General features: G+C 38.8%; 1 protein-coding gene across 1 annotated transcript in view; it reads right to left on the bottom strand.

Annotated features, from left to right (window-relative positions):
- myt1lb (myelin transcription factor 1-like, b) overlaps positions 1 to 4413 on the bottom strand; it is a 348050-nt gene extending 343637 nt beyond the window's left edge. The window contains exon 1 of the mRNA XM_062041789.1: positions 4185 to 4413. The gene's annotated coding sequence lies outside the window, so the exon portion shown is untranslated. The remainder of the gene's footprint in view (positions 1 to 4184) is intronic.
- Between the last annotated feature and the right edge of the window lie 8032 nt (positions 4414 to 12445).

The raw sequence follows: 12445 nt of genomic DNA on the forward strand, positions 1-12445 counted from the left end.
CAACTGTTTTACTGCCGTGTAACAGGAACCGTTTGGAAACAATTAAGGTATAAACATTTACAAAATCTACTGGTATATCTGTGAGTTATAGTCTAGTGCGGCTAATATCAAAAAATATGTTTTTCATCTGAAATTTGGTGGGTGCGGCTTGAATACCGCTGCGCTCTATAGCCATGAAAACACGGTATATTCTATACATCCCATTGAGCTAAGTACCTACGGCAAGGCTAAGGGTACAAAGTGTCAGAGCATTTTGTGGTTGTAGAAGACACGTAAACAGAAACAAAAAGAATACCTGCACATCGTCTGAAAAGGTGTACAGTGTCAGGACGCTCACCCAGTACAACATAGCTCATGAACAAAAATATTTATAATCTATTATGTGTGTCCTGATTGCCAATCAGGGACAGGTGAGGGAGCCAGTGCTCAGACTTAAATAGTGGCAAAGGAGAAGCAAACAGGAAATGGAATCAAAATAAAAGCGCTGGACGTGAAATAAAGCAAAATACCAGAAACTAATAACGATTGTAAGGAGAGATCATGACATTGGCTCTTTTATTATCTTATTTAGTTTTATATAAGATCTGTGCCGAGTTTCATGTCCCAATCCTAACCAATACAAATATGTTGTTCACTTCCTGTATCGTTTATGTTTAAGAGTAATGTGCAATAAATGTCAACCACCAACTAGCAATAAATGTCAACCACAAACATTGCAAATATGGATTACAACTATATGTATGGTATGTCCAAAGCAACCAATGTTACTAACTACAGGGCTATATTAGCCGATAAAAAGCTTAATGTCCACAATGGCCTATACCGGGGTGGTATAGCTCGGTTGGTAGAGTGGCCGTGTCAGCAACTTGAGGGTCCAGGTTCGATCCCAGCTTTTGCCATCCTATTCACTGCCACCCACACTGGTTTAAAAAAAAATGTACCTTAGATATTGGGTTTCACAATGTAAAGCGCTTTGAGTTACTAGAGAAAAGTGCTATATAAATATAATTCACTTCACTAGAAGTCAAGGTAATAGTGGTATTTGTATGCATAAAACATATAGTTCAGGTATGTAATCTCATTTTGACCAACCAACAACCTCTACCACCTGCTGCCGGTGGCATGCAGGGGATCCCCAAGAGGCTTTTTTCAAGCCCATTCATCAGTCTGCAGTGAAAGAAGGGAATCACTTTTTTTTTACCCGACGCAAAGCGGGAGTCACTCATTCCAATACTGTACACTGTTTTGTCTGCCACATTCTACCACTCTACAACAAATGGTACAACATTTGATTTGGAATATCACGGCATAATGTGGAAAGTGGAGGACAGCGATGGCACATATTGCAGTGCATCAGGACATTTGTTGTTCCCTCCAGCTCTAAAGCAGACAGCTGGGCTAGTGAGTGGCCTGGGAGAGCAAGAGAAAGATGGAGAGAAGGAGAGATGAGAGATGGTGGTGGTGGTGGTGGTGGGGGGGGGTCCCTGCTGTAATGTTGCTCTCAGTACAGGCGGAGTAGCGTGAGAGTATCCCCCTCCAATTTAATCACATTGGCCTGTCTTTCTGTCCGCCGTTTGCTCTGCAGGGTGTACAGTAGTGAGCACAGTGGCGGCGCTACACAAACACAAACGGCTCTTCTCCTTAACAAGCAAGACTACCAATGGCGGAAAACCTTGAAGTGTCCCCACATGGTGACATAAATCGGAGACCATGTGTAATGGTGTATTTCTATAAGACACGTGTCAGAGCATGAAACACGTGTTTTCGTCATACATTTTTGAAAATCAACAAGTTTATACTGGAGATGTAACGATAAATGGTATACATGATAACCACAGTAAAACTTATTTCGGTTATATTACCGTTTTAAATTAAAATAATCAAAGTTCCGTGATTGATAACTGCACTTTGATAGACTCAAGTACTGACTGGTGCCAGCTCGGTAGCTTGAATATTAACATGAATACAAAAGACATTAACGTCTTTCCCCATTAGTAAAGACATACCCCTATCTAAAGTTATACAACTATAAATATATAATAATAATGGATTATATAGTATATCGCGCTTTTGTATTATTAGATACTCAAAGCGCTCACAGAGAAGTGAGAACCCATCATTCATTCACACCTGGTGGTGGTAAGCTACATTTGTAGCCACAACTGCCCTGGGGTAGACTGACGGAACCGAGGCTGCCAGTTTGCACCTACGGCCCCTCTGACCACCACCTATCATTCATTCATCGTTCATTCACCAGTGTGAGCGGCACTGGGGGCAAGGGTGAAGTGTCCTGCCCAAGGACACAACGGCAGCGATTTGGATGTCAAGAGGCAAGGAGCGAACCTGCAACCCTCAGGTTTCTGGCACGGCCGCTCTACCCACTACGCCAGTGGTTCTCAAATGGGGGTACGCGTACCTCTGGGGAAACTTGAAGGTATGCCAAGGGGTATGTGAGATTTTTTTTAAATGTCTGTCAAAAATAACTGTGAAAAGAAATGCAACAATGCAATATTCAGTGTTGACAGCTAGATTTTTTGTGGATATGTTCCATAAATATTGATGTTAAAGATTTCCTTTTTTGTGAAGAAATGTTTAGAATTAAGTTCATGAATCCAGATGGATCTCTATTACAATCCCCAGAGAGGGCACTTTAAGTTGATGATTACTTCTGTGTAGAAATCTTTATTTATAATTGAATCACTTGTTTATTTTTCAACAAGTTTTTAGTTATTTTTATATATTTTTTTCCAAATAGTTCAAGAAAGACCACAACAAATGAGCAATATTTTGCACTGTTATACAATTTAATAAATCAGAAACGGATGACGTAGTGCTGTATTTTACTTTTGTATCTCTTTTTTTTCAACCAAAAATGCTTTGCTCTGATTAGGGGGTACTTGAATTAAAAAAATGTTCACAGGGGGTACATCACTGAAAAAAGGTTGAGAACCACTGCACTACACCATACCGCCCCTAAAATTGAACTAAGCTGTTCAATTGTGCACATTGGACCTACAACCTCACTACGGAGTGAGCGTTCTATTGTAGACTCAGAGGAATGCAAGACAGAGCAGTTTTACGGTGTGTTCAAGGACCACTGAACAGAGTAGGATGCCACAACGCCCGCCAGACATAATAAATAACAATATTAGATTTTATTTGTTGCACACTTTTTTTTAAAATACATTTTAAAGTGCTGTCATATAAACCAATATTTTTAACACTATAAGCTTAGCCATTAAAACAGATGAAATACTGAGACTTAAACACTATCAGTAAAGCATAAAAAACACAAAACATGAATAGTGGGTTTTCTAACGGTGTGTCAATTTATTCTAGTTTAAAAAAAAAAAAAAACTTTGTCAAAAGATTTCAACCACGATAATAATGATAACCAAGATCATTTTGGTCACGTTAACAGTAATATCACATTTTCTTATCGTTACATCCCCAGTTTATATCAATAACTCTTTCTACACTATGCCCAATAATTTAAAAGCACAACAACCCACCATTGTTTTAATGCATAAGCAGTCTAGTTAGAGGCAGATAAAACATAAGCGGCTCATGTTTGTTTATCTTTACAGAAGAAAAAAAAAACATCATCAACCTTCTGCTGTGTTTGTATCTACAGTACACACCTTCCACAGTCACAATATCTGAATTCTTCTCAGTCCTCTTCCGTAAAATATAAAACAGCAACACAGTTCCCAGTGTGTGTGTGTTAAAAAGACCTTTTCACTTCTTTTGTTAGAATATATACTTGACAGTATTTCCTTCACTTGTACATTTGCTTGTCCACCGTCTATACACTACTAAACAATGCCATTGCACACAATGTCAGACCTCACATGACAGCAAATCGAACGATGCATTGAAACACAATTCATGTAAGACATCACTAGTTACCTAAATAGTGTGCAAGACATTTGCATTTGGAGAAAAGTCCACTTAACCACACTTGGAACACTGAATTGTGAGAACAAACTTTCACATAATTCATTTTCATCCTCAATTCAACATGCTTTGATTGACCTGATATCAACAAAAACCATGCTGTAACAACAGAAGAGTGCAACTTATGGTATAATAAACCAACTAACTTAGCCATGTCAATGTCAATAATACACACTATCTGCTTGTTTACCTGCTAATAACCCATTAAAGAAGTGCAAGTTACCTACCAACTGCAGTCTTCTCTTGAAACTTTTCCCCAAAATGTGCTTCCTCTCCTGTTTCGCTTCCCTTTACTTCGGCCCCGATTCATTTACAGTGCAAACTTCTGCTCTCGCGCTGCATGCAGATCATTTTTCTTTTTCTTTTACCACTTCAATGTGAGAAGAATGTGAGAAGGAGGCAAAGTGGAGGGATTCAGACTGACAGAGTGGTGGAGGAGTGGAGATAATGGTTGGAAGGCGGGCGACCAATGGGCCTGGAGCCTAATGGAAAAAGGGAATCAGGACACACCAATGAGGCAAAGCCGGAGAAGGGCGAGCTAGAGAGAGAGAGAGAGTGAGAAAGTGAGAGAGGATGCAGAGATGGATAGAGCACAATTGGGAGGAGACGGTGTCAAGCAGACCGAGAAAGAGGCTGAGGAGGGAGAGAGCGCGCACTGAGAGCTGCATGCAGCCAATGGAGAGAAGCAAGCGTGAAGAAAGGAAGGAGTGGACTTACCCGGCTCCTGCGAGTTGCATCCTTCACACACTGCTGGTAGACTCCACAAACACAAACACCCTCCCCAACGATAGAGGCGCACGCCACGCCGCCGCCGAGACTAACCAATAGCTGAAACAACAAAGGGGAAGGACTGCCAAAGCGGACTGGTATACCCTAAAGCAATTCTGCCTGTATGTGTGTGTTAGGGGGGAGTATGTATATGTGTGTGTCGGGGAGAGAGAGAGAGAGTGTGTGTGAGCATGTGTTTGCTCTGAGGAGGGGGGGTGATGGGAGAAGAAACCCCAGATGCTCTCTCTCTTCTCTCAAGCTGAACTGGTTTGCTTCCCTTCCCCTTCTCTCTCCGTCCACTCTGCAATGTGCATGTATGTCCTCCAACACTCAATATGTCCCCTCCCTCCCTCTCGCCTTCCCTCCTTCCTTCGTTTCATTCGCTCTCTTGCTCCTCTGCCTGCTAATGTGCCCTCCCTTCCCCTTCTCCCTCTTATACATATATTTAGGGCTGCAGACTGTCTGCTCCCAGAGTCTCTTCTTCCCATGGGCCCCGGGAAGAGATGGAGGGAGGGAGGACTCGAGCAGCAGACAAGAGATGATGGAAGCAACGGCGTGTGCAATGCATTTCATTCCCAGACATATTTTCAAACATCCTAAAAAGGATCTCTCACACACTATTATAGTGTTATTTTTGCTGGCATGGCAACATAATGCACACCAACAATGAAAACTTGAATCTGTTCCTTCTCGTCGTACCAAATTAGATTTAGTAAAGGCTTTAATTAAACACAATACCGATCAGGGATTTATGATACCAATTCCGATAATCCTTGAGTGGGATCGGCCGACACCAATACACATTCCATCCATTAAGTGTACATTTTCCAATGTATTTATGAAGAATGTCATTGACAGTTTAACAATATCGACACAATATTTGTACTGGCTCCATTTAATCTTTTATTACATTGTGTGATCAAAACAAAGTCAATAGTACACAATAACTAGAACATTTTTGATGGGCCTGCTATCTGTGCCCTGGACCTCTGGCCGGGAGTCGCCGGAAACTGCCGTAATAATAATAATAATAATAATAGATTGTATTTGTAAAAAGCACTTTACGTTGAGCAAACAACCTCAAAGTGCCACAGTGTTAAAAAAAAAGAAAAAGAAAATAGTAATAATAATAATAATAATAAAAGATAATACAAATAAATAAAATATAAAACTAGAAAACAGCCCAATAGCCAGAACCAGCATGCATATCTATAAAAATCTTTAAAAAGGCTTTTTTAAAAAGATGGGTTTTTAAGCCTGGTGAGTTAGTAAGGAGATTTTGAATTCAATTTGAATTCACCGTACTTACTCCGATGGCCATCCAGCCAAAACCAAACATTGGACGTCAAATTTTTTTCGCCAGGGTTAAAGTAGACAAGTATGTAAACAAAATTAAAAGGTTAAGCACCGAGCTACGTGAAAGAATGGCTGAGCTACAAGAGGAGGTAATCTCGCAGGTGTGCTGGAAATATTCACCATTATAAAGGTGCGTTCCCATTCAATTGGCCCAAGTTTTTGTTTATTCGTGAATAGCGTCGCCATGGTAACTTGAAATGTTCCCAATTTAAAATACTCCCATCGGCACGAACGGGACCTTTCCGACGGTATAACATATGTGGGGGTTCGTTGGCCGGTGCAAAATCGTATTAAACAAAAGGTGTTTTAGTTTGTTCGTGAATAGCGTTGCCATGGTAACACGAAATGTTCCCAATTTAGATTTACGCCATCGGCGCAAACGAGACCTTTCCGATGGTGTATTATATGTGGGGGTACAGAGGCCGGTTCATCTCGTAGTGGCGGTAAGAGAAATGTGTTGGAATTATAATAAGATGAAGAATAAAGTTTGAAGTATTAGCAATAATAATATGGGCTGCTTGCATTGCCAGCGCCCATTCACTGCTACTTACAGCATGTAAATGGGTGCTGGCATTGCAGCAGGCCCATAACTAAAAAAAAGCAAAAACTAACTTATTTACTAGTCATTGAAGTTATTAGTTTTTGCCATCAGTGTCTTCCAGTGTCCAAGGATTTATTCCTCAAGCTTGTTAACATTAGCAAAAACATCCATCCATCTATTTTCTACCGCTTATTCCCTTCGGGGCGCTGGAGCCTATCTCAGCTACAATCGGGCGGAAGGCAGGGTACACCCTGGACAAGTCGCCACAAAAACAACAACACAAAAAATATCAACCTAATCAATCATATACAGGTATGGACCCCACCTGTTCATGGATGGATCCGATCTAGACTTTTATTAATTTACTTCTTCATTACCTGTTAATACCTGCTGACTTTCTGCTGCAACTAACGATTATTTTAATAGTCGACTATCCAGTGATTATTTTTTGGATAAGTCGACGAATCAAGCGATTACTGCTTATGATCTGCTGTACACGGTTGACATTGAGTTTGCGACTTGATTTTTACTCATTTTTAAAACCTATCATAGTAAATTCACTTGTAACAAAATAAACATATATTATTGAGGAATGAATGGTTTTACTTTGTTACAAAAAGTATTTAACCACAGTGAAAAATAAATCAACAGTATTAAGATGCAACATGTCCTGTAAACATGGCAATATTTTTAGTAATGTTAATGTTATTTAGCTGCAATTATTTACCTAAAAAGATACAAATGTGAACATGAACATTCCTGGCGGTCTATTGACTAAAATTTTACTGAGCGACGAGTCTACAAAAACACGTTTTTGTCGATTCATTTAAAAAATTGACAGTTTTGATTATGTCGACTAATTGTTGCAGCCAAGGGCTGCATCTACATTTCTTAAACTTTACTAAGCACTTTAGGTGTTATTTAAAACTAGCTTGGCTGTTTCAGCAATTATCATGCTATGCCTGGCTTGCTCCCAAATGTGTGTTTAGCCTTGTCTTCCAGTTGATACTAATTGACTACTAATTGATAATGATACTTAAGATACTAAGAAATTTAGTTCATTTGCCATAATGGAGGTGATTATTATTATCTTAGGGAAGCGGCACCACACGGTGTATGGAGATACTTTCTCACAAAAATCGGCCCAATTTTCAATCTGGTTCTTTTGTTACATACTGTACACTGCAACCCGCTTATATCAACAACCTGTCCATGTCGATTATAGGCTGCAACAATTATTTGATTAAATCGATTAATTTGATTGGAAAAAAGCATACATTTATATTTGGTTGCTCATTGAGTAGAGTTTGATGTCAACAGAGACATCATATTACAATATGCACATTACTTCCTGTTCGGTAGACTTGGACTGACTATTATTTTTTTCCCAAACCCCCCCCCCCCAGTTTCTCACTTTTTTTGTAAGGGGCAGACCCGTCAGCAATCCGTAAGTTGGCAGACCCGTCAGCAATCCTGTTCTGTATCCCTGTAATGTTTGTCTGATCTTGAATGGGATTGTGCTGAAAATCTTAATTTCCCCTCGGGCGTTGTTAAAGTATTTCTGATTCTGATTCTAGATAGGCTCCAGTGCCCCCCGCACCCCCCAAGGGAATAATCGGTAGAAAATGGATGGATGGATGATTCTGATTCTGATTTTGAGTACAAAGTAAGCTTTAAAACAAAAGCATGGTATTATTAACCTGAAGCCGAACACAGAACCTAACAAAATCCATTCTTTTTGGGGTTGATTGTTAGCCACACGTCAAAGCAACCAACAATCAATACACAATGCTTCTGAGGTGACAATATTATATATAAATAGAAAAATCCAATTATAATATGCACAACAGACAAAAGCAATGCCAACAAATTGCCACAGGTTCAAGTAAATGTAATAAATGTTTTGTTTTGGTAACGTCAACAACCGCTTATGACAAAAACAGTCAGCCAGTCTGAGAGACGTTAGCTAAGCGGATTCCACTGTTTAATATAATTCAATTGAATTATCCACCTTAACACCATAGTTACAAAATTAAATGCTGACATTTGTAGTCATTCTTGATGGTTCATATCATTCACATGATTGTCAAAATGAGTAATACATTTGTGTCATTTCCTTGAGTCCAAAAAGCACACCATGGAAGGAAAGCAGCTATTTGTTTATTGAGCAAACTTCTACTTTTGAGATATACAATTCAAAAATATGATTTTTTACACATAAAAAAATGAGATAAATGAGACTCTATATTCTGCAGTAAACATGTATATCAGACACATTGCTTTGATCTTCCCCAAGACAGAAAAGCAATCAAATGGCATGCCGCAGTATTTTTGAACAGAACAAAAACAAACACAGCTATTTGCAACAATGCTGCCAGGCTGTTGAGGAATACATGATAACTACTCTGGTGGGTTGGGACACAGACGCCTTCTGGGCATCCGATATTAGTAATTTCCACTTCTTATTTGGCTATGGTAATGCAGATTCAGCACAGTTAATTCATTCTTACACCAATAAACAAGCTTTATGATTAAACAAAGAAAATGTCATTATTACGAATTATTATCAGATATTGTTTGAAATTTTAGTATACTCAGAACCAAAAGCTTGATTAAGTACAGTTGATGCATATCCCATGATATCCAATACCTATGTCGATGTCTGTATGAAGATTAAAATGCTCAGTTTTCATTGGCTTAATTTACCGATGACAGGGCGCTACATGTGAATTTTTACCCGTGATGTATTCCTAGCCCTCTCCTGCTCCGTGAGTGATTGGTATGAAATGGCACATTTCACTTGGGATTGTCACCCATGGTGCGCAGTACTGGTTAATGGATGGACATGCATCAGATCCCAGCCAGGGAAGTCCCAGGACCATCTGTAACTTCATGTTAAAAAAAAATATTATTATTATTAGTAAACGTCTGTCCCATGAAAAAAAAAAAGTGCAAAACATGCATCAAACGTATAAAAGTTATTTCACATAAATAAAAAAGTGTGAAAACATTTTGTAATGGGGGGTGCTAATTATATAAATTCTTCTTGGGGCCCCAATTTAACCAGGAGCTGCCCTGCTTTGTAATCTTTAGTCATTTAAACATGGATCCAAGCTATTTTCCAGACCTATATCAAATCTAAATTCCCCATTGAGACCAATCATTGAATGCTATCAGACACACCATGGGCTGCAGTCAACAATTGAGACTAGCAGAAGTTAACAGGGCGCGGCATTTCAAATTAAAATACATTTAGCAAACTTCAGCACCACTTATATTACGATGTCCTGACAACCAATGTCCTGTGCAGTAAACATTTGCAGAACACAAATGTCTAAACAGCTGGTGTGTGTACTGTAATAAGTACAATGCTTTGAGCCTGATCTATTAAGATCCAAATACTCTGCGCTAAACAGCGTGTGCAAACTATACAATTGTATAAACTATTAGTGGGCGTGTTGCATGTGATATACTTAGACTGCAAATTATTTTTTTGCATGTACCACTACCTGTGGCCATATTTTTTTGCGTGTGGCCATGGAAACACTCACTTCCCTCCACATTCATGTTATTGTGCTCTCTAACCTGTGTGCTATATCGTTTAACTAGCAGTACGCATTTATAAACTTTAGCACCTTTTCTGCAAAACAGAATCACAATCTACAGAACATAAACCATTTTTTTTCGCACTGATGCTATGCTGAGAGGCTGTGGACTATCACAGCACGGCAGTGCATCCATGTGTCTGGAATGATCCAAACACAAGAAAATGCATACTGAAAGACTTATTTTCATACATAAGATATAGCATTTTATATTTCTTAACAACATTAAAACAAACACACAGTCCAAATATGTTAACACACACATACACACACACACTTATAGGACACATGATTTTCACCACGATAACCTCTTTTCTCACATACGTTTGTGTGACTGTACCAGTCTGCACATACGCAAAATAGCATCCGCAGTACAGTTTTAGCCTTGACAAATCAAAGTGCACGTGCTGACTAATTAATAATTGCATGTCCATCTCCCAGTATTGTGGGCATTTTGATGATCAGCATGTATTCTGCATATCATTAAAGACAGACATGCAACATGGATTGCGCTCCTTATTCTGCTTACTTAATAGAAGCAATCTTCTGCGCACAATCTTGGTAGAGCTTTGCATGCAGCGCTATCAGGTTGCACATTTTAATACATGCAAACCTTTAGTAGATCAGGCCCTTACAGTACAAACACTTTGTAGGGCTCAACATAAGAATAGACTGGTACATTCAACTTAATGGCAAAGACCATATCCAAATCTTGACTATGGCATCACAACTAGGGCAAACTGAAACAAATTCAAACTTGCAAACAAAGTTTATAGTTATATACAGTTGTATACACTTTATATCAAGTCAGTGCAAATGTGTGATATTATAGACCAAATAGTGCTTATTGGTATCACAATAATAGATGATCCTTTAAATGTGTGATTCCTGAAAAGAAAGGTGAGCAGTGGAAAAGATGTAGCGTATAAGTGCTACTGGACAGTTCCTGGTGCTGAACTTCATCCTGGTCAAACACTGAGTTCACCGTTATCATCTCGGTCAACCGTTCACAGGATTTATCACCTGAATACATAAAAACTCGCTAACACTGTGGAATCCGAAATACAAATATTTTTTGTGCTTCAAAAGGAATAGTGTCTCCTTTGTCTCATGTATTATATTTTGTTTTGTAATATACCACATATATTACAGCGCACATTCAACTAAGTCATATGTCCAAAAAGGAGATTTTGCTGAGCTTCCATTACATTTGATAAACTTAGCAAAGAAGAATCCTAATTGACTTGACACAATTCACATTATGTACCGTTGTGCTGATAAAAATGCACAAATAATGAAAGACAACCTGTGATATAGGGAGGGATACCGAGAGCCAGGATAGGTGATACTGTGGAGGTTAAAGGTGTTGATGTTGGACTGTAAAAAAAATAAAAAAAATATAAAAAAAATTGCAGGAAAGAGCCAGGGAGGGGAAGAAGGAGGAGAAAGTGCAACATGGGACTGGAGATGATAGCGTGGGAGAAGGTGAAGGCTTATTGTTCAGTGGGACTGCTGGGGGAGCCGAGCGGGTAAGAGAGAATGGAGAGCAGGAAGAAAGATACCTTAAGGGAGGAAAGGCTGCATTGCTGCTGCAATGGAAGCAAGAGTGAGGAGGAAGAACACGCTGTGTGTTTCAGAGTGTGGCTTGGAAAGAACAGCACACACACACTGGCCCTTTGGGAGATCACTCATTAACACACACACACACACACACACACACACACACACACACACACACACACACACACACACACACACACACACACACACACACACACACAAACATTTTTCAAGGGATGATTGTACTTTTTTGGAAAAATATTGTATTAGACCATAAAAATAAAAATAAATTATGTTTTTAATTAAATCATATATAATTAATCTTATTGTATACATATATTTATTGGCATTATCTTAAAATAAATATACTGTCAATGTTGTTTGCTAAGGCTGTGTTCACACTTGAGATTCACTACTCTGGTTTATATTGAATATAAATATACTATAATATTGCATCAATGCATCTGCACCGGACGTTGTTTTTATTTTATTTTTTATACACACTTTGATTGTTTCTTTAACGAGCCTTCCAACGATATGAACCTTTTTAAAATAGGGTAAATATTAAGAAAGTTATGACATTTTCAACAAAAATGTCACGCGTAAAATGTTGAGCCCAATTGACTCTGTATCCAGGAAGTTGACCATAAACTAGTGC

This window comes from Entelurus aequoreus, linkage group LG03, assembly GCF_033978785.1.
Source record: "Entelurus aequoreus isolate RoL-2023_Sb linkage group LG03, RoL_Eaeq_v1.1, whole genome shotgun sequence".
Classification (NCBI taxonomy): domain Eukaryota; kingdom Metazoa; phylum Chordata; class Actinopteri; order Syngnathiformes; family Syngnathidae; genus Entelurus; species Entelurus aequoreus.